This window comes from Magallana gigas, chromosome 9, assembly GCF_963853765.1.
Source record: "Magallana gigas chromosome 9, xbMagGiga1.1, whole genome shotgun sequence".
Lineage (NCBI taxonomy): Eukaryota > Metazoa > Mollusca > Bivalvia > Ostreida > Ostreidae > Magallana > Magallana gigas.
This window is the reverse complement of record NC_088861.1, coordinates 13,265,253-13,289,395: the sequence shown is the minus strand read 5'-3', so window position 1 is coordinate 13,289,395 and position 24,143 is coordinate 13,265,253. Positions and strand designations below refer to the sequence as shown.

The following is a 24,143-nucleotide window of genomic DNA, read 5'->3' as shown; positions in this document are numbered from 1 at the left end:
ATATTCCTACATAGAAATTCGATCATAGAAATTTTGGCCCCACTCTACCCCTTGGGGCTTTTGATTTTCACAACTTTAAATTTGCACTACCTGAAAATTCTTCCACACTAGTTTCAGCTTGCCTGGCTAATTAGTTTCTGAAGACGATTTTTAAAGATTAACTCTAAATATTCCTATGTAGAAAGTTAACGTACCCCCCCTCCCCATTGTGGATCCCACCCTACCCCTGGAGGTTATGATTTCCTAAACTTTAAATATACACTACCTGAGAATGCTTCCACAAGTTTTAGCTTTTCTGGCCTAACGGGGTTTTTTACCGGAATTTTTAAAGATTTACTCTATATTTCAAATATAAAAAGTCACCCCCCCCCCATTTTGGCCTCATCCTACCCCCGGGGGTCATCATTTTCACAACTTTGAATTTACAATATTTGAGGATGCTTCCACACAAGTTTCAGCTTTCCTGGCCTAATGGTTCTTGAGAGGAAGATTTTGGAAAAATTCTCGAAAATTGTCATTAATTCTTAATTATCTTCTTTTGTAGGCGAGCTTGGTCCGTACTTTTCACAACTTTGAATTCCCATAAGCTAAGGATGCTTTGCGCTAAGTGGTTCTCAAGAAGATGTTGAAAATGTGAAAAGTTTACAGACGAACAGACAGACGGACGACAGACAGATGTGATCAGAATAGCTCACTTGAGCTTTCAGCTTATGTGAGCTTAAAAATCAACACTTTCACGAGGTCAAATAAAGTCATATAATTATATAATATTTAGATTTTTGAAAAGACCATTATATATTGTGCAGGAAATCATTTTTTATCAACAAACCCGCTGTGTCCTACTTCTTGCTTCCCATTTGCACACCATAATGATAAATTCGCAACAAAAACTACATTCATGCTTCGGACAAATAACACATGTTGGTTTAGTTTAATTTTATGATGAATTTACGGCTTTTAATGCATCATCAGAAATATTTAACAAATTATTTCATTCTAGGCAAGGTATTCACGAGAGCAACCGCTTTTTCATTTTTTGTACCATGTCTTCTTGAAGGAAGCCATGCCCTTTATTTGGAAAAATGAAAATGACTTTAATCAAGTAGTTCTGGAGCAAAAAATGAGAAGTTTACGACAACATTAAAAACAACAACGATGACCGACATTTAATGATTTTAATGATAAAATTTCGCTTAAGGATCTTAAGGACCCCGTGACCTCTGCCTTGTGTGACAGTATTTCACAGCATGGCGAATTGATCGCATTGTGAAATAACTTAAATCTCCCGTATTTGGTGTCAATCTCTGTGCAATGGGTGTAGCTTCGATTACAAACCCTGATTTCGACTACTGCAGGGTTTTTTTTTCATGGATACATATAGTGGTAGAATTTTAACAGTCAATTTTCCCCCAAAAAATAATTTTTATTCTGTTATTTTTAAGCCAACCACATGCTAGATATTCATATCTTTAAGTAATTCAGGAAAATGTGATTATATGTTCTCAAAACTTTAAATACAAATGCCGTGCTATGATGCATATTGTTAAAGATACGCTTTAAGGTACTGTAAACAGAAAATATAATCTGAAATGAAATTCATGTATGATTTAAACTCACGCGTACAAGATTTCAGTTCAGCATTCCAAATGTGTCCACTGCAACAGAAAGTGTTATTCCGCCTAAATATAAAGTTACACATTTTACAAAAACAAAATGCATTAACTTGGCCGGTCATGCAATTCTCACGCATTATTTAAAATCATTAATCAAAAAGTTTATAATATCTAACATTGTTTCATAAACATTCAGGTTGGTTATAACAGAATTCATGGCTTATCTCACTATGTATGAAAACTATTAGCAGTAAAGTGAAAAAGATCGAAAATATACTTACCCTTCGCATTTACGACAGTGGCAAATGCCTGTCTCAAAGAGGACAACAATAACAGCGATCAGTATCTTCATTGTTATAAATGATATCGACTATTGTTGTTCACTATTTATATCATAAGTGACAATTGAATTTTCGTTATCCGGTGCCATTGGTGACTAAAAACTAGAACAGGAAATCTATTGATTAAATACAGAGCCCATAAAAGTTATAAGATTGGTATCACATTTTATTAAAGTTTCAATATGTAGAGAGAACCATTTTATTTTTATCATGCATATAGGAATGTGTTTTACCGGTCGTGGACGTAAAGCTTCCTTTTATTGATTCAAAAGTCAATCGTGTTTATCTTTGCATGCACGTTTTTCAACGGATTTGATATGGCTAACCTGTAGACTTTTTGTCCTTATGTTTGACTTTGATAAAACTTCACATTAACTCTGATAAGTTTATTCTTAAACTCTTTCAACATTAGCAAAGAACAGTGGGTTCTTTTTTATATAGGACTGAAAGTCAAGTTAAATATCTCAGACAGGAAACATTGAACTTATGTCAGGTAAGGATAAAAAAAATTTCGCCTCCTTAACACGAATATTTCAAACCTCTTTCTTGGAAGAAATATATATAAATATTTAAGTTCCTTGTTATTCAATATCAAATCAAAATTATTAATATGTAACATCAAAACACGATGATGTAATTTATTATTTTAGTCCCAAAAAAGGAACAGGAAATATAAAATAATATGGTTCAATTTGACATGAATACACGATATTCCGTTTTCCTGCAAATTTGTAAACACACATTCATTTATAAAAATATATGTAATTACGTGATCTCTAAAAAATGATTTTTTTTTCATCTGTAAAATATTTGTAAACACTTTTCGACAAAATATTTATTGGACATCTGTTTTGCAGTATTAAATACACAAGGTTACATGTAAATTAAAAAGTTTAAATACTGTAACATCGTCCTATAAATACAGGAGTTCCAGAGTTCGACTGGGACTCCCTTTTTTTTGTATATATAAACTATTGAATTATTCCAAAATCCCCGTAAATTTAAACAAAAAATGTCTGATACAAAAGTTGTAAAGGAATATTTTCTTTTCTTCATAATTTGTATTGTATTGCTTTTGCAGCTAGAAATTTAACAAATTTCTCTTTACTTCATGCAGGAGCCTTACCGAGATAACAAATACAACAATGGATCTGTGTACTCTAGTATTTATGGTACAGTAACTATTCCTTGTGCTAGATGCAGTTGATCTCATCATTGATGGAATATTTCATGACAATGTGAAATCTAACCCAGAAAATGTTCTTACCCAAGATGATGCAAATAATTTTAAAGCACCAATCTTTACGTTTCTCATCGTTGGAAGTGTGGCCGTGGTGATAAACATTGGGATATTTACCGTAACATTCATCAACAATAGAGGCATTGCGTACAAAGAGGAGGAAATGAAAGTACCGCTATACATGTCAACATTGATAACGTGGTTTGAAGATCTGCCACAGATTGCAATTTGTCTCATTTTGGTTTTCAAAGTAGATAGCTGGTTGAATGAAAGTGTTCAACTTACGAAGGCAATTTTTACAGTAGTGAAAGCGATGATTTACTTGGTATATCTCTGCATGACCAAAAACCGTTATGAAGCAGCGAGATTGTGGCTCTACAAAAATTGACTTCATTGGAAATGTTATCTTACTTTTAAGCGTTATCATTTTGCTTACCCGTCTGGGTAGTTTTAACATGTGACTTGGAGTATCTACATAGTACACACTATCATGGACAAATTCATTAAAACATGATCAATATTACTGTATAAATTTCAGTTTCATTTCACAATCTGATTAAAATCAGATCCTCGATTCGTTACTTTTTCTGTTGACGCCTCGCGTGGTGACCATGAAAAAAGGAGTGGATCAAAGATCTGATTTTAATCAGTGTTCAATTTCAGTTCTTCTTAAAGTACTGTGACCTTATTAAATAAAGCCAAAAAACTATAATAACAAAGGTGAGAATGGCTATCAGTTATATTTGAAATTCATGGTTTGTGTGAAAGCACTATAAAGAGTTTTTGAAAAACCATGTTTCATAAATGCCTTGACGTTGCATTAATTGTTTTTAGTTCCGCGGTTATTCAATAAATTTTACCTTTAGATCGAAATTAATCTTAAATGTATTAAATTTCAACAAATTAGTTATTTAGCCAGATTATTATGTCGATGCAGAGCATATTTTGTATCATTCCGAAATAAAAGAAGCATGATACTGTACAGTTGGAATGGTAGACCATGATCTATATAGTATATTACATCTTTATTTATTTAAGATATGGAGTTACATATTTTTGTCTACTTTATAGTTAAATATCGTCCAGTCTGAAGATATGACCATTAATGGCATTTACCTTAGTTTTTTTTTTAACATTCACTGAAAGTTTTATGATTTAAAAGAAAGGTTTAGGTTTCCCTGTAGACATAAAAAAGAACTTTGCTGTTACAACTTAATTTATGCACTTAAGGTTTTGACATTCATTCAACAACCTTCATACCCGATTTTTGAAATTATATGGGTTTTCTGAAGACTTTCGTTTTAAAGTTCTATTATTCAGCGATAAAAATAATGCTGTCGAGGGAATTTCCAAAATGTTATCTGTCATACTGTATATATAAAACATTCAATATCACAAGTCAGAGTAATTCAGTTGGAGACGATTATATTTGTTTGGTAAGATTATTAGTCCCCTACCGGTTTTCACAGGAGGGGACTATAGCTTTCCTCTGCGTCCGTCAGTCCGTCTGTCCGTCCGTCTGTCTGCCCTACTTCAGTTTTCCACACTTTTTTTCTTTATGCGTTTGAGGAATAATATGAAATTTGCTGAACAGCTTCAAAATGTCAAACTACAGATCAAGTTTACACTTCTGTTGCGTCTGGTTGACATATTTTCGAGAAAATTAATATTTTATATTCCAATTTTTTAATGTTCGGGTTCGTTATCAGGCTCAGTGTGTATAAAAAACGAGGAAAGTATGTTCAACTTGTCAGTAATAATATCGTGCATTACTTGGACCATTCCTTTTATTGTTTCTAACAAACAAATAAGTTCTGTAAAGTAGTGTTAAGCATTGTGTTGTAAATTTAAGGGTTTTTTGTACGTGTATTATTACAATCGGATTTGTTATCGGGTTGGTCTGTTGAGACGGTAAGAAATGATATTCTGCATAACAGTGCATTGTTTTCTTCAATTTCGACAAACCGGTAGGGAACGTGTATTGCTTACGCAATACTCTCAGAATGCTTGTGATTAATAGTGATTTATTCTCTTTCATTAACAATATTTCAACAATGTCATTTGAAGTGTAAATAATCCGGAACTTTTCTTTTCATAATAGAGAGTATTTTGGATGCATAAGCTGTAGATTTTTTTAATGTCAAAATGAATTGGCTAACTGCAATATTTATGGTACTTTTCCCGCTTTTGGGTGTCATTTACCTTATCATGGATGGAATCTTCTACGACAAAGTTAAATCAAATTCAAACAATGTTCTGACTTATGAAGATGCCAAGGATTATAAGGCCATTATTTTGACATTTTTTGTCGTCGGAATCATGGTTACATTGATCAACATCGAATTATTCATCGCAACAGCCATTCGCCAAAGAAACATCGCGTGCAAAGATAGCAAAATCACCGTTCCTTTACAGTTGTCACCCTTTATGACATGGCTTGAAGATGTGCCTCAAATTGTCATTTGCCTTATTGTGGCCTTCAAAATCGAAGCGTTTCTGAGCGAGGAAGTTCAGCTTGCAAAAGCGATCTTTACCATTGCAAAGTCAATTCTGTATTTGGCCTATTTCCGACTGACGAAAGGTGAGGAGAGAAGCTATTGGTTGCTTTATACGGAGATCCTCGGGAACGGATTGTTACTCCTCTGTGGTGCTGTTTTGTTGGGGCGTCTAGGTAGATTTTAAATCGACTTCTTATGATTTTTCTTTAAATCCATTACGATAAATCAAACGATGTTATGATGTTATGTTGTATTTTTCTTGATTAGTTATATGAAACTCTATATTCACATGCAAAGATTTTTGATCGGATATTTACGTTGAAAAAAAAACGCAAAAAGAAAAAAAAAATACCATCTCGATGAAACAGATGAAGAAGATTATTATTAATTATATATAATTATTAATCATATAAACTATTTTTTAATCTGTGAACGTTGTATGTGTTTTATCTGTTAACTTACAAAACATTCTATATTGAATCTTTTTCAAACTTACGAAAACATTATTCCTATCTTTTTTTAAATATCTGTTCTTTCAGTTTATCAGTACGCTATTTTTTAAGTGGTGTCGAGTAATTAAGCCTATTATGATTGTATTCTGTAATGCGGACATTGTGTTATTGATTTTTAAAATTTCTTATGCTACAGCTGCTGCTTATTATGCTAGGTGTTGCAAACAATTTTGTTCATTCTGCTGCCGAATATTTAATGTGTATTACACTCTATCTACAGATATATATATATATATATATATATATATATATATATATATATATATATATATATATATATATATATATATATATATATATATATATATATATATGAAGCCAATTGGACTATTTTAAATAAAAATACGCACAAATGTACCTATAAAAGAAATACTGTACAATTGAAATCAGAGCAGGTGGCTAAATTAAAGATTGTCAAGATTCATTTACATTTTTCTCTTAAAAACATCCACATGAACGGCAATAGATTTCTTACAGAGATTTATGATGTTTTCATCTTTTCTTCATTTAGATATCACTTGGAATACCTTGCAAATTTTTTTCAATTTATCATCCAGGGACATCCATGAATGTTACAATATAAAACCTCGGAAACATAATATGTTTAACATATACTGAAGTATTGAAACCTGATAAGCTAAAATAAAGATATTGGTAATTTTTCATACATTGTCAAGTTTAGAACTCTGCGGTATTTATAAATATTAGAATAACTAAGCCAAATGTAAATCTAGGATATTTTAGAACACAGTATAGCTGTTGATCCACTATTTAGTACAAAAGAACTATTTACTAGAACAAGGAAATCATTCTTTGTTTGAAATATCAAGGACTTTGTGAAGTTTTATGCTGGCAAATGTAGTCATGATATTCGTCATTTGGTTATTTGACTAAAGCAAATCATTTCAGATTTATGCAGTAAAATCATTACATCTTTTCAAACTCTTGTGTAAAGCACACAATTTTGATTCTATAGATTGATATATTTCTTTACACTACTGGCTCTAAAAACCCCTGTCCGTACATGTATGAACTCCCCTGTCTTCCCCTGTCACCCCCTGTGTTTTCACTGCCATCCCCTGTACATCCCCTGTGTGCCACTGTACAGAGCCCCTGTATACCCTGCCATCCCCTGTGCGCCCCTGTACACAGCCCCCTGTAAGCCCCTGTCACCCCCTGTACGCCCCTGTCATCCCCTGTGAGCCACTGTCTGCCCCTGTGCATGCCCCTGACATCCCCTGAACGGCTTTTAACTGGGTTTTTTTTTTCAACTTTTGAAATCACATGTGTTATATTTTGAGCTATAAGTCAATATATGCACTCAACAGCGCCGAATCACAAGACACACTGTTATTGTAATATTAGAAATCACATGTTTTAGTTGATAATTTATCGATACTTCAAAAATCATGCTAACAACTAAAGATTTGAGATTCACCGGGTGGTAAACCTCAGGTGAGGGCAGGAATTATGTTTTATATTAGGTGTGCAAGCCCCCTCAGGGCATGTAGTCCTTTGGAGCTCGGAAACATCGCTACTCCCTAATATTTGAAAAACATACATAAAAATACAACATAGAGTGAATTATTCAGTTTTTAAAATTGTCTACAAATATATGTACACTTTACTTATGAATATCTTAAGCCTATGAATCATACGATTCTTGGTAATAAACAACACACTAGAAACTAAGATCAAGCGCGGCACATGGTTTTGTATATATCTAAACATATAGGAGCGCACTAAAACCAATAAATCGGTCAGAATATATAATTTATAAACAGCCATGTAACGATGGAGTACACCTTTCTTCGTTTTGCTAATCAAGTTCTTGGTTATACCTTTATTAATTTCCCGTGAATAGCAAAATAAAGCTTCAATAGCTTATATAGGTTTGTCTAAGAAATATTTTAGTATGTTTGTTCAATACGTTTCTGACCGGCTTATTGGACTCTTGAATTGAATTTAAACTGATGTTTTAATCTAATAATCAATTTCATTAATTTCCAAAATATAATTGTCATATCTCTTTTTAATGCAAAGTGGAAGATATCAAAGCTAATTTAATTAATTGCCAGTGAACAGAAATCTGCCGCAAAGGTCAGAAAATGTAAATGTGTTTTCTATACATGTAGGAGGTTTTATAGACATTGAGATATTATTAAAAAAACCTCTGATTAATCATGAGAGAGAGAGAGAGTCTGCATTGACTTTGAATTAAATTATTTATTAATTATATACTAGAGTACTAGTTTACCCGGGAATTAATTTCCTAATAAGTAAACATGCAATCCTAATTTTTTTTACCTATTCTTTATCATTCCGCAGCCCTGGTCAGAACATACACAACATAAATGTAAATGTAGAACTAGTGTTTTCTATACATGTAGCCTATGGAGTTTATACAGAGAGAGAGAGAGAGAGAGAGAGAGAGAGAGAGAGAGAGAGAGAGATTGCATTGATTTTTAATTAAATGTTACTAATAGTTTAACCGGGAGTTAATTTCTTAATAAGGAAACATGCAATCCTTATTAACTTTCATAACCAATTTTCTATAATTATTTAGATTAACTTAGAGCTGTCAAATTGATTTTTAATTCATCAATGTTTTATACTACTCCAGATCAATTGATCAAAAAACTTGAAGACACATGATTAACAACTAGCTGATTGAAGCTTCATTTTTCAAAGGAGATGATGTTGACATTATTTCACTCGGTCAGTGATTATATAATAGCTACTGTTCACAGCCCCTCTTGACAATTTGCAGTTCACGGTAGCGAGATAGGGAAAAAGAGATGATAGGCACACGTGTTCACGTTTATAAACACACACTTCCTCAGATCTGAATGGTCGGTTAGTAATTATATAATAGCTATATACTGTATACAGCCCTTCTTGACAATTTGCAGTGCATGGTAGCGAGACTGGGAACAATGAGGTGACAGACACACGTGTACTTGTATATACACACACGTCCTCAGGTCTGGATACTCGGTAATACTTCACAATTAATAACGCAATATGTTGTTTTAACACCCCTTATGACCTTTTTCCCAGTTTGTCAAGTAAAGAAACAAGAAATTGAAAATTTCAATTTTTCAGCTCTGAGAATTTCAAACATAAAAAGATTGAAGAGCTTTATTCTGAACATTGTTTGGCACACTGATATGAATTAAAAATGTACATTGCTCTTTTATATTTTTCAATTTTCAAATGAAATAAAATTTAAATAAATGCCTGATAATGTTCTGATCCGAAATCCGGACCACTGTTTAATATAAATGAATGCATGTGTGTATAATTAAATGGTACCCCGTTACCGGCATTTGCATACAGTCATGCATTAAATCATTCATTAACGGTATCATTGCTCTACAGTGTATATGCATGTGGACAATTCTATACAATAATGCATATAAATAACTAAACTGGAAAATGCACACCAGCTGATAGAAGTTAAAAGTGTCAATGGACCGGTCGAATCCCCCTTTTCGAAAAAAATCAAAACACACACACTCTCTCTCTCTCTCTCTCTCTCTCTCTCTCTCTCTCTCATGATTGATAAAAAAAAATACTGACAGCAATTATCAGCGATTTACATGAACTTCATAAAGGCTGTTTAATTCTACGCATCATAACACTGGTGAAAACAATCAAAATATAGGTGATCATTTCATCATTTCGATCGGTGTGTGGTTATCTGCACGTGCTGATCATGTTGTGTTGTTATTCTTTATCTCAGTCAGGTTACATGGCACAGAACATTGCAGATTTCACGTACTCCTCCACTTATTTTTCTTTCTTTTTTTCTTTCTATTTTATTTTTACAAATTACAGAACATGGTCATTTGTTTAAATGCATGTAATAAAATAAGGGGTTTATCGGTGTACAAGTATATCTTGATTTGTTTCAATGTTAAGTCAAAATTATTCACGCTTGTAATAATATTGCCCTCTATGAAATGCAAAGATAAACAAGCACCGTCTAAAACATGAATGCTATATATAAATTTTTAAAAATACAAATTAATTAAAAACTATTTATTTACTTAGCGAGCAGATAAAGACCGTACATGGGGATGTCAGGGGCATGCTCAGGGGCAGACAGTGGCTCACAGGGGATGACAGGGGCGTACAGGGGGTGACAGGGGCTTACAGTGGCACACAGGGGTTGTGTACAGGGGCGCACAAGGGATGACAGGGTATACAGGGGCTCTGTACAGTGGCACACAGGGGATGTACAGGGAATGACAAATAACAAAACATATTATAAGGAACGAGCTAAAAATTTGAATACTTAACATGATTAATAGTTTGTACATGGATTCAAAAGAACGAAGATGTGTGTGTGTGTGTGTGTGCGTGTGTGCGTGCGTGCGTGCGTTAAACTTCTTTATTGTGTTCACATGAGTATACATGAATGTAACACATTTCGATAACGTTCGTATTGTATTATTTTTTAGAGAAATGTCTAAAACCTAATTACATTCAAACGATTTTGTTTCAATCTCTTATACGTGTATCATTAGGGTAAGATATAAAAATAATGTAGTTTTGGTACATGTAGCAAGTTAAATTATTGAATTTTATCATCATGACTTAAGTTGGGCCACAATCTTTTGAAAAAGTTTCTCATGTCTGCAGAAACGACTTGATATAAAACGACACTTGCGTCGCATGTCGAAATTGTGATTTAGCTTGCTTACATTTCACTGATTAAATCTTTAAAAAATGATTTAAAGTCATAATTTGAATGCAAACTACTTCAACCCTTTATGTCACAAGTTTCATCTTCATGTGTTTTCGATTAACTGAATAACGCCACTTGTCTACGCTATTTTGGGGCAACCTCGTATTGTTAATATTTCAAACTGGCAAAAAAAAGCAGAGTAGACTCGAGTAGAAAAAATTCTGAATACTAATTCATTTGTATGGTATAACAAAGATTATAGTCCTCTCATCACAGATATATCGATGTAATTGAACACCTTTAAGTTTTTCCATTTCATTAATGTTGTTTGTTTGTGTATTTTTAATGCATACATGTTTCGATGATTTTGAAACAAATGCATTTCCCTCTTTGATATTGATATGAAAATTTTTGATTTGGGAAATACTTAAATATTATTTTTCGGAAATCATCTTTTTTTAATGTGCAAATTAAAAACATGGCTAATTCTAAATTGTACAATAACCGTATTGGAACAATTGTTCCGTTAAATTTAAACAGGTGCCAATAAAAAATTAAGTGTGAAGAATCTATTAAATTTAAAATTACCACAATTTTATGTTTTTGCAAAATCATACAGGCAATGTTGCTTTTTATCAACGACAAATAATAGCATGTGATGCTTGTAAACAGCCAGGTGATTACATGTAATTATGTATTACTGCATTCGTTTTATATATGAAAATATGCACATTTTTATGTAAGAATGTGATACTGATTCATATTTTTTAAAAGCATGTTTTCTTTAACGTCTAGATTACACAGCATCCTCATGTGTTAAAGAAAACACAGTTGAACACGTCATGTCATGGTTTTTTTCATATCGAATAGGTAATATAATCTACAGGTACCAAAAACAAAACAACAACAGCATGCAGCATTCAAAACAACTTATGTACTGAATAAAATATTAAAAATCTTTAAAGATAGCAAAAGAAACAAAAAGCCTTTCAAAGTTTATCTAAAATTAGCATTGGTTTCCCCGTGTTAAATACAGAGCCTTACTCACATACGTTCGAATCGTACGAATGAAGATTAGGGCTGTGTTCATTATTAACATTATATATTTAGACATTAAAAAAAAGAATCATTATAATGTTATTTGGAACTACTTAAAGTTCCTGTTGATTGATCTAAATCACGGACGATAAATGTCTTATTTACAGTATAAAGTTTTACAAAATTTTAAGGATTTAAGAATACATATAACGAATTTAAAGATGATCTGTTCTAAGTCTCAACAATAACATAGCATTCGGAAAAAACTTTTTTTTATTTTCCTTTGTTATTATTACCAACAATTTTAGAGTGTTGATTATCGATTTAAGGTATTCCGTCTTAGACAAAAGATCTTACTGTTATTCTTCCATTATGTTTCTTGGTAGTCACCTTCGATTTTTCTCGGTTGTGTTTAGTTTTCCATTAATATTGATGTTTTGGTCAGAAAGTACTTTCTTTTTAAAATTCACTTTCGTTTGTGAATTATCTTTTTTTTTTTTAATTTATTTTCGAACCTGGTTTTTTATGCATTAAAAAGAATATTGAAAAATTGGAGACATGAAACATTACATTCTTATTCAAAGTAGTAGCATTATCCTATATTTAGATATTTCTATTTTGATTTTGATCAGGAGTCACTTTTCTGAAAAGTGCCTGGACCTATTAACGTTGAAGCAAATTTTTCTGCCAGGATTTAAAAAATATGTCATTTTAAAATTATTAAATATATATATTTTTGAATATATTTGTTTTGTTTATATATCGTTAGAACATAATGTACAAAAGTTGTGATCAATCACAAGACTATTTCCACAATTTCATAGCTCTTTACATAAAGAAAAGTAAAGACTTAAAATCTCTCCGGACCCCCCCCCCCCCCCCCAAAAAAAAAAAAAAAAAAACCACACACACACACACACACAAAGATTGAGACTTGTTGAAGCATCATCAAAGCACAGTTGTTATTTTAAACATATTTGATCTGTTATATCCTTTTTAAAAATGGTTTTTAACACAATGGACAATTTAAGGGACCATTAGTCAAGATTCGATGGAAAAACAGAAAATAATGCTTTGCGTGAAAATAATTGTTTCTTTAAGAAGCATTGAAAACTTAGTGACATTTCTTCCTCACATCAATTAATTTTAGCTGCTGAATAAATCGGGGTTTAATGTACTTGCATATTAACTAAAACACTCTGTTATTAAGTGAAATCAATAACGGTATAACGTATTTATATCTTGGTTTTCTGTCCATCGTGCATCGGTAAAAATAGAATTTTCGACTGGTATTACCAAAGATATATTTAGAATAAGAAGCTGTTACATAAGATAGATCTTGGCGAGTTCATGTTAGTGAGGGAATACCTAGACATCTGGTAAGACTAGATGAATAGATCACATGTCTCTTAACTAAAATTTATTGAATAAAAGTTTCTTAAAAAGTTAATATATTTCTTAATTTGTTTTATACTACAGGCTATTGTGAATTCCTAACTAAGGCTTACTAAGGTACAATGGATTGCTTTTAAATTTAAACAGGTGCCAAAAAATTAAGTGTTAAGATTCTAGTAAATTTAAATTTACCATAATTACCATAAATAAATCATGCAGACATTGTTGCTTTTTATCAACGACAAATAGTAGCATGTGATGCTTGTAAACAGCCAGGTTATTACATGTAATTATATAATACTGCATTCGTTTTATATATGAAAACATGCACATCTTAATGTTAGAGTTGAACTTATGCTTCTGTATACATCAGTCAATGATAGCAATATGTGATACTGATTCACATTTTTAAGAAGCATGTTTTCTTTAACATGTTTAATCTCTGTCTAGATTACACAGCATCCTCATGTGTTAAAGAAAACACAGTTGAACACGTCATGTCAGGGGTTTTTTTTTTCATATCGAATAGCTAATATAATATACAGGTACCAAAAACAAAACAGCATTCAGCATTCAAAACAACTTATGTACTGAATGAAATATTTCATCTTTAAAGATAGCAAATGAAAACAAAAAGCCTTTCAAAGTTTATCTAAAATCAGCTTTGGTTTCCCCGTGTTAAATATAGACCCTTACTCACATACGTTTGAATCGTACAAATGGAGACTAGAGCTGTTTTCATTATTAACATTAATTATTTAGACATTAAAAAAAAGAATCATTATAATGTTATTTGAGTTACTCTAAGTTTCCTGTTGATTGATCTAAATCACGGACGATAAATGTTCGATTTACAGTATAAAGTTTTACAAAATTTTAAGGATTTAAGAATACATATAACAAATTTTAAAGATGATCTATTCTAAGTCCCAACAATAGCATAGCATTCGAAAAAAAAACTTTTTTTTTAATTTTCCTTTGTTATTATTACCAACAGTTTTAGAGTGTTGATTATAGATTTAAGGTATTCCGTCTTAGACAAAAGATCTTACTGTTATTCTTCCATTATGTTTCTTGGTAGTCACCTTCGATTTTTCTCGGTTGTGTTTAGTTTTCCATTAATATTGATGTTTTGGTCAGAAAGTATTTCTTTTTAAAATTCACTTTCGTTTGGGTTTTATCTTTTCTTTTTTAATTTAATTTCGAACCTGGTTTTTTATGCATTAAAAAGAATATTGAAAAATTGGAGACATGAGACATTACATTCTTATGCAAATTAGTAGCATTATCCTATATTTAGATATTTCTTTTTTGATTTTGATCAGGAGTCACTTTTCTGAAAAGTGCCTGGACCTATAAACGTTGAAGCACATTTTTCTGCCAGGATTTAAAAAATATGTCATTTTAAAATTATTAAATATATATATTTTTGAATATATTTTTTTCGTTTATATATCGTTAGAACATAATGTACAAAAGTTGTGATCAATCACAAGACTATTTCCACAATTTCATAGCTCTTTACATAAGAAAAAGTAAAGACTTAAAATCTCTCCGGACCCCCCCCCCCCCCCAAAAAAAAAAAAAAAAAAAAAACCCAAAAAAACAACACACACACACACACACAGAAAGATTGAGACTTGTTGAAGCATCATCAAAGCACAGTTGTTATTTTAAACATATTTGATCTGTTATATCCTTTTTAAAAATGGTTTTAAACACAATGGACAATTTAAGGGACCATTAGTCAAGATTCCATGAAAAAACAGAAAATAATGCTTTGCGTGAAAATAATTGTTTCTTTAAGAAGCATTGAAAACTTAGTGACATTTCTTCCTCACATCAATTCATTTTAGCTGCTGAATAAATCGGGGTTTAATGTACTTGCATATTAACTAAAACACTCTGTAATTCGGTGAAATCAATAACGGTATAACGTATTTATATCTTGGTTTTCTGTCCATCGTGCTTCGGTAAAAATAGATTTTTCGACTGGTATTACCAAAGATAAATTTAGAATAAGAAGCTGTTACATAAGATATATCTTGGCAAGTTCATGTTAGTGAGGGAATACCTAGATATCTGGTAAGACTAGATGAATAGATCACATGTCTCTTAACTAAAATTTATTGAATAAAAGTTTCTTAAAAAGTTAATATATTTCTTAATTTGTTTTATACTACAGGCTATTGTAAATTCCTAACTAAGGCTTACTAAGGTACAATGGATTGCTTTTAAATTTAAACAGGTGACAAAAAATTAAGTGTTAAGATTCTAGTAAATTTAAATTTACCATAATTACCATAAATAAATCATGCAGACATTGTTGCTTTTTATCAACGACAAATAATAGCATGTGATGCTTGTAAACAGCCAGGTTATTACATGTAATTATATAATACTGCATTCGTTTTATATATGAAAACATGCACATCTTAATGTAAGAGTTGAACTTATACTTCTGTATACATCAGTCAATGATAGCAATTTGTGATACTGATTCACATTTTTAAGAAGCATGTTTTCTTTAACATGTTTAATCTCTGTCTAGATTATACAGCATCCTCATGTGTTAAAGAAAAAACAGTTGAACACGTCATGTCAGGGGTTTTTTTCATATCGAATAGCTAATATAATCTACAGGTACCAAAAACAAAACAGCATTAAGCATTCAAAACAACTTATGTACTGAATGAAATATTTCATCTTTAAAGATAGCAAAAGAAACAAAAAGCCTTTCAAAGTTTATCTAAAATTAGCATTGGTTTCCCCGTGTTAAATATAGAGCCTTACTCACATACGTTTGAATCGTACGAATGAAGACTAGGGCTGTTTTCATTATTAACATTATATATTTAGACATTAAAAAAAAGAATCATTATAATGTTATTTGAGTTACTTTAAGTTTGCTGTTGATTGATCTAAATCACGGACGATAAATGTCAGATTTACAGTATAAAGTTTTGCAAAATTTTAAGGATTTAAGAATACATATAACGAATTTAAAGATGATCTGTTCTAAGTTTCAACAATAGCATAGCATTCGAACAAACTTTCTTTTATTTTACTTTGTTATTATTACCAACAATTGATTATAGATTTAAGGTATTCCGTCTTAGAGAAAAGATCTTACTGTTATTCTTCCATTATGTTTCTTGGTAGTCACCTTCGATTTTTCTCGGTTGTGTTTAGTTTTCCATTAATATTGACGTTTTGGTCAGAAAGTATTTCTTTTTAAAATTCACTTTCGTTTGGGTTTTATCTTTTTTCTTTTTTTATTTATTTTCGAACCTGGTTTTTTTCCATGCATTAAAGGGGCATGGTCGGGATTTTGGTCACATTTCATTTTTCAGCTTTCATTATTTACAATGCTTTAAGAATGCATTTCTAATGATCAAATGAAATTTGGGTGGCAGTCGATGAGTTTTAAGCAAGATACAGGGCTCACAATTCTTCTTCATGTAAACAGGGCTCCTGCCCTGTTTTTGTTTACATAGATTCAATATACCAATAAAAAATCTTTTTGAAGCTGGTTTGTCTATCTTCTTATTCATTTTAAGCAAAAATAAAAAGTTCCAAACAATTAACCTCTTCATTTAACACTCAAATTGTAAACAAAAGCTTTGTTTACATTGCGAATAATTGTAAGCTCTGTAACGCACTTATAACTTAACAAATGGCACTCAAATTTTGGTTGCCTATTAAAAATGCCTTAATGAAGCATTGTGTACATTAAAATCGAAAAATAATTTTTGACCAAAATCGTGACCATGTTCCTTTTAAAAACAATAATGTAAAAATTGGAAACATGATATTATTATGCAAATTATTTGCATTATCCTACATTTAGACATTTCTTTTTAATTTGATCAGGAGTTACTTTTTTGAAAGGTGCCTGACCTATAAATGTTGAAGCAAATTTTTCTGCCAGGATTTACAAAATATGACATTTTATAATTATTAAAAACATATATTTTTGAATATATTTGTTTTCGTTTATATTTCATTAGAACATAATGTACAAAAGTTGTGATCAATCACAAGGCTATATCCACAATTTCATAGTTAAAGACTAGCTCTTTACATAGGGAAAAGTAAAGACCAAAAATCTCTTCGGACCCACCCCTCTTCCCCCTTAAGAAACACAAAAAGATTGAGACTTGTTGAAGCATTATCAAAACACACGTGTTATTTTAAACATTTTTTATCTGTTTTATCTTTTTTTAGAAATGATTTTTAAGACAATGCACAATTTAAGGGGGCATTAGTCTAGATGATTTACTAAAACAAAATTTGTTTATACTGAAGTTGTTTGGAAGTTGATTCTTAGTGATGTATCATCCTACGTAGTGATTCAAGTGTGGGATTCTAGTTTCAAGAGACCATTTTATTTGAATTCTAAGGTCATTATGTCACAAGATTTAAAAATTAGAACTTTATCGGGCAAAAAAGAAGATTCATATGTTGACATTAAATTTTAAGAATATTCATTATATCTAGAGATTTTTGATTTTAAATTAAGTCTCATAGAATGTGTAACAATGCTTTCGTTTAGCTGTTAATTGTGACTTGTACGCACACTTGCTCAGCCTTGCTCAAGAGTTTTAGTTTTAAATAAATTCACGTTGCAATAATATCAAAATAACAAAATTTTAAAGATTAATAAAATGGCCTTTTTCTTTCCTCAATTAATGTTAAAAGCTAAAGAAATCATATCTTAAAATTTTAGGTGAATCTGATTGTTAATTTGTTGACCATTCCACCTTCTTAAAGTCAATAGGAATAATAATCATCATACTACAAACACGAAGCATTGTCTTTCTGTAAAATTATTATGAAAATAATCATAACCGAAATCAATATTTTGTAAATAATCCATTTAAAATTCAATGGAAATACAGAAAATAATGCTTTACGTGAAAATAACTATTTCTTTAAGAAGCATTAAAAACTTCGTGACTTTTTTTTGTCGCACCAATTCATTTAAGCTGTTGAACAAATCGAGGTTCAATGTGAATGTATTTTAACTAAAGCACTCTGTTATTAGGTGAAAGCAATAACGGTATAACGTATGTATATCTTGGTTTTCTCTCCATCGTGCATCGGTAAAAACAGAATATTTGACTGAAATTACCAAAGATATATTTAGAATAAGAAACTGTTACATAAGATAGATCTTGGCGAGTTCATGTTAGTGAGAGAATAGGCATCTGGTAAGACTTGATGAATAGATTGCATATCTCTTAGCTAAAATTTATTGAATAGAAGTTTCTTAAAAGGTTAATATGTTTCTTAATTTTTTTTTTATTACAGGCTATTGTGGATTCATAAGTAAGGTACAATGCATTGCTTTACTGGAATTTCTATGGTCCTCTTTCCACTTCTGGATGTCATTGATCTTATCATAGACGGGATCTTTTATGAAAAGGTCAACTTGAATTCAGATAACTTACTCAGTGATAATGAGGCTAAGAAATTTAAAGCTATCATTTTCACATTCCTTGTTCTTGGAGCAATGGCGACTGTGATAAACATTAGTGTCTTCTTGATTGTTTTTATTCGGCAAAGAAAAATCGCATATAAAGAAAATGAAAGCAGTGTTCCTTTACAGTTTTCAACTTTTATCACATGGTTTGAAGATATGCCTCAAATTGTCGTTTGCCTTCTGATATCTTTCACAATTAAAGATTTCTTGAGTGCTGAAGTTCAGCTTACAAAAGCCATCTTTACTATCGGAAAGTCGCTTTTCCATTTGGCCTTTTTTCGCTTAACACAGAGAGAAGATGGTGATTTTTGTTCATGCTCTGCTGAACTTGTTGGTAATATTTTATTACTCGTGTGTGGTCTAGTTCTGTTGGGATATCTTAGTAGTTTTTAAGGTAAAACTTGCGGCTTGCGTTTTTAAGGCACTGTACAAAAGTTATATACATGTACCATTTTGTTCATTACACTAGTGTCTTTTCTCATAAAATTCAAATGATTTTGCCGGACCCGTTTCATAGCTACAAAAGGTCAAGTTACTGATCTTAAACTGTCATGTTGATAAAATATAAATAATTAAGTGAAAATATGAACATTTTATGTTTGACTAATATGGAGTATATTTATGCTTAAAATAATCGAAGATAATGTCACTATATATATCATTAATTATATTAATTAATTTCTAATGAACTATTTAAAACTAGTATAATATGCAAAAAGTCAAAATTTTGGATTACTCTTATGTAATCAAAATCATCTTATTTGAAACCTTTCTAAGTCCATCGATTTCAGAAAAAACGTATCCTAGAATATGTGAAAACTGGTGTTTCTAGAACACCATTTTTGGACTTCTTTTTTATGGAAATTTATAAATTGCTTGTATTCTGTTATTTTTTCAAATGTAGACTTCAAAACACCGCAAAATAAGAAAAAATCAATTATCACGTCATGTCTGAAAGAAAGTTTAGCTTGAGTTACGTTACAATGAAAATCTGTGAGTTGTTATATCCATGTAACCACAAACCTTACCTTAAAGCGGTATTGCTTGCTCTATAAAAGCAATTGCTTCATTTTGAGTGTTAAATTGTAACACATTATATGTGTTGTTATTTGTGTGTGTGGTTTTGTTGTTGGTTTTTTTCGGGGTTTTTTTTGGAGGGGGTTATGTTTTTTTTAAAGGGGGTGTATATGTAGCAGTCTCATATTTAATGATTTAATTACAAGTACATGTAAATTACATATGCATCATTTCATTTTGATATGTTCATGGTTTCTTGAATGCATATATATTGTATTCTATAAATATTTAATTGATCTTAAAATATATATATTTATTTATATTTGCTGAATATAAAATATAGTTTTTAGGACGCTACAATATTGTTCTAGTGAAAATTTCTCAGAAAAATGAAAGGTGACGAATTAAAGTTGTATAATTTGAGTAACACACAGTGCTTTTGTATTTATTTGAATATCTCATGTTTGTTGATTACAATAATGCTCAATGTAGTAGTGCGTGACTACGTTCGATTGTTTTATACTCGTATGTTTTACACATGCTTATTACTTAGTTCATGGTGAAATGCAATGTACAATTTTAACAGTGGTTTTTTCTATGTGTATGGGGAATTTGAAGGGCATCTCTTTATTATGTTTACAGAGTAAATAGAATCCTAGAGTTACAATTCTTTCTTTGTTATGTACTAAAATATAGAATGTATCAAAGATCAGAGAAATATGTCATTTGAATAAATCAACTGTTGAAGCATGATATCAGTTTCTTGTGCAATTATGTGTATGTACTAAACCGTCTAAACGCCAACATTTCCAACAGTTATAGACAAAAACAAAATACATGTGACCAAGCTATTTTTTTCCTGCAAAAAAGGAGAACAATTGATGGCAAAGTCGAGTGGACTTTGTTATGCTAGATAAAAAAGAATGACAAAGGTGTGTAACTTAATGTATGCATTGTAAGCCATCTGTCTTACGGATCCAATTGAGGGTCAGCTCAAACTTAGTGATCACAAGTACAGTATTTCTTTCTCAAGCAGTTTTATTAAAGCGTGATCGTAAAGTTTCAGCAATTAAAAGCATCCCAAATCAGGAGTCTGTGCAACCTCATTTCACATGGGTATATATAACGTTTTACTTATGATGGACAGTTCTGACTAGTTCGGCCCTTTTACGACGATCATGAGTGAACATTTAGTGTTCAAAATTAAGATTAATAGTTTATTCCTAAATAAAGTAACAAAACCTTCAAAACTGCCAATCAAAGAGTCTGGATGCAGTATGTGAGTCTCCGAGTCCTGGGTCTCGGAGTCCCCCACCTAGCATGAGGCATCACTTACTCATAATACGTTTATTCATACATGGCATAAAAGGTTACAAAGGTTAATATATAGAATACACAATACATGACTCAATATAGAGTACCAGAGCTATCGTTGCAGACACAGAATCGCCAAATATGTCACTTGTTGTTAAACTCTCAATTTGGATATTATTATGCCCGTATTATACACCTGGTTTCATAACATCATTTAAAAATACTACGCATTACTACAAGAGTCAAAGAGTTCATTCTGTTAATTATCATTAACACCATTCAGTGCGCAGTATTTAGGCACACATAAATATCATAGTGACCATTATGTAATACTAGCAATTCAAGGTCATAGCATGGCTATCTGTTTACAGCATGATTTATTAAAATAAAAAGAATTTAAGTGATCTTGAAATATCATAAGTTTATTTCCTTTTTGTTGGTTGGTATTGACTATTGTACGCGTATTTATTACTAGTTAAGCAAGATAAAATTGTCATTCAGGCAAAAATCACTTAGCCTTAAAATAAGATGAAAAACTGTACTATATAATGCAGTATGTATTATGAAAGGATTGCTTACAATTATTATATATACCTTACTTATGTACAGTACCGTCAACGCGGATTCCGTATTTTCCGCGCACCCCCCGTGGTCCAAATTGCAACGCAATTTAAAACAGGTGTCTCAGGTAAAACCGCGTACCCCCGCAGTAGAGTTGTCCGCCGCGGTCTTGACGATAAATTACAGGTGAACAAAAGTATCGAACTGAAATGCGAGTTATCTCCGTCGACTTAAAAATTATTAACAGTAACACTACATGTACATATATACATTATTTTATTTAATGAAACTATCTAGAATAACATACGATATATATAATTATATCAATGTTAAATTTATAGAGTGTGTTTAAAATCATTCATCGATGCTTCTACATTTAGATACTTGACGATGTAATTTTACAATCCATTCAAATTTTGCATAGCCTAATCAAAAACTGTTAAGTATCTTTAGCAGTCGGATTATAATTGTTTTTGTTCAGTCTATTTAAATTCTGAAGAATAATTGAAATTTTTATATTTAATCTACGTAAACTGCATACCGGGTAAACTAAACTGATGAAATGTTTTTGCCGATCTTTATATGTCCTAGCGATCAAGTTTCAACAGACTTTCAACCAGTTTGCAAACGTATTATAGAAAACAATAAGTACACATTTAAAAGCATTTATTATATTTGTGCATTGTGTGTATTTTATTTTCTTAATCAACTTATTCATGGGCAAGGTATTTTGTACAAGTGATATAATACACGATCTGGAAAATAGTAACTTATCATATAAGAATATTTGCAAAGCGGTTTATTGCAATCTAAGGTCTCGAGGATATTTTTCAGGTTTACATCAGAGTTAGATTGATAATATTTATAGTAAAATAATTACTGTTCTTATATTCTAACCTGCTATGCTTGTTATATCACTGCTGTCTTTAACTCGATTTTTTTAAAAGCGTTATTCTTCACAAGAAATGGAGTGAGGTAGTTACATCACAAAACAACATGGGAAACTGTTCAAGTTATTAAATGCATACATCTCGAATATATCTAAAAAATTCAAATGCAAACTTGTCTATTTTTGTACACAATTCCTTATTGCGTATAAATATTGCGACCATTTCCTGTGTATAGTGATTAACAAACCCAGGGTAGAAAACGACATGCCCTAGGGGTTTTCACACCTATTCAAGACAAAAGAAAATCCCAAATTGCGTATGGCTTCGTGTACCAGTACAACACCGCCCATTACCTATCGTACAGAAGAGACTTTTTGATCATTATGAGTGTTGCAAGTCTTGATTTTATGATCGATCTTTATGAGATATATTTACATGTATATATGCAGCACATTTAGACGATTTCAAATAAAACTATACACACGTGTACCTATGAAAGAAATCCAATTGAAATCGAAAAGAGGGGGGAATTCAAGATTTTTTTGTTAACGCATTGTCATTTTTCACTCGAAAAAATTCACCGGAACGGCAATAGATTTCTTACGGAGATTTATATTGGGAGTTGTTTTCATCTTTTTTTTATTAAGAAGCCACTTTGAATCCCTCGCACAATTTTTCAACTTTTCATCCGGGGACTTTCATGTATTTTACAATATAAACCCCCGGAAACATAATAGTTTTAGCGAAGTATTGAAACTTATAGGCTTGGGGGCGTTTCAAAGGGAAGAAATTGGTAATTTTTCATACATTGTCAAGTCCTTTTGAACTCTGAGGTATTTATGATTATTAGAATAACTAAGCAAAATGTGAATTTTGGATATTTTGCGACACAGTATAGCTGTTGATCCTCTATTTAGTACAATAAAACTATTTACTACAGAAAAAGCAAATCATTTCTTATTTATGCAGCAAAATAATTACATCATTTCAAAATCTTGCATATAGCACACAATTTGGATTCTATGGATTCATTTAATTCATTAAATACGGTACATAATTCATTAATGAAAACTGCATGCATTTTTGTATGCAAATTTATATATTTGATCATCATGCAGGGATCGGCATTAATGGTTGTCCGATTGCCCGGGGCAAGTGAAACTCTGGGTAGACTTGTCCGATCGGGCAAGTAAAATTTCTGATCAGAAGTATACGTCTTTTGTACGTCATCAGATGTAAAGAGCGGTTAATAATTTAACAATTTTACCAAACAAAATCTAAGCTATATGAATAAATGTTAAGATATTATTCTTATAAAATATTTTTCAGTTAACCAACAACGTAGACTTTTACGTGGATAATCAGATTATTTTTGTATTGCACACTACGCATTGTAATTCATTTTCATATAAAATTGGTATAGTATATAAATATAAATAAAAGAATAACAACTTATATGTGTTTTTCACTCAATAGTTCATCAAAAAATCAAATAAATAATGTTTGAATTTGCATTGAATTGATTGAAATGAAAATTTGGAAGATT

At 31.1% G+C, this 24,143-nt stretch overlaps 1 long non-coding RNA gene across 1 annotated transcript; it reads left to right on the top strand.

The window, feature by feature from the left end:
- The first annotated feature begins 13,052 nt into the window (after window positions 1-13,052).
- On the top strand, window positions 13,053-20,585 carry LOC117692123 (uncharacterized). Its single transcript, XR_004603553.2, has 2 exons — window positions 13,053-13,314; window positions 18,644-20,585. It is a non-coding gene; the product is annotated as an uncharacterized lncRNA (long non-coding RNA).
- Window positions 20,586-24,143: the final 3,558 nt, after the last annotated feature.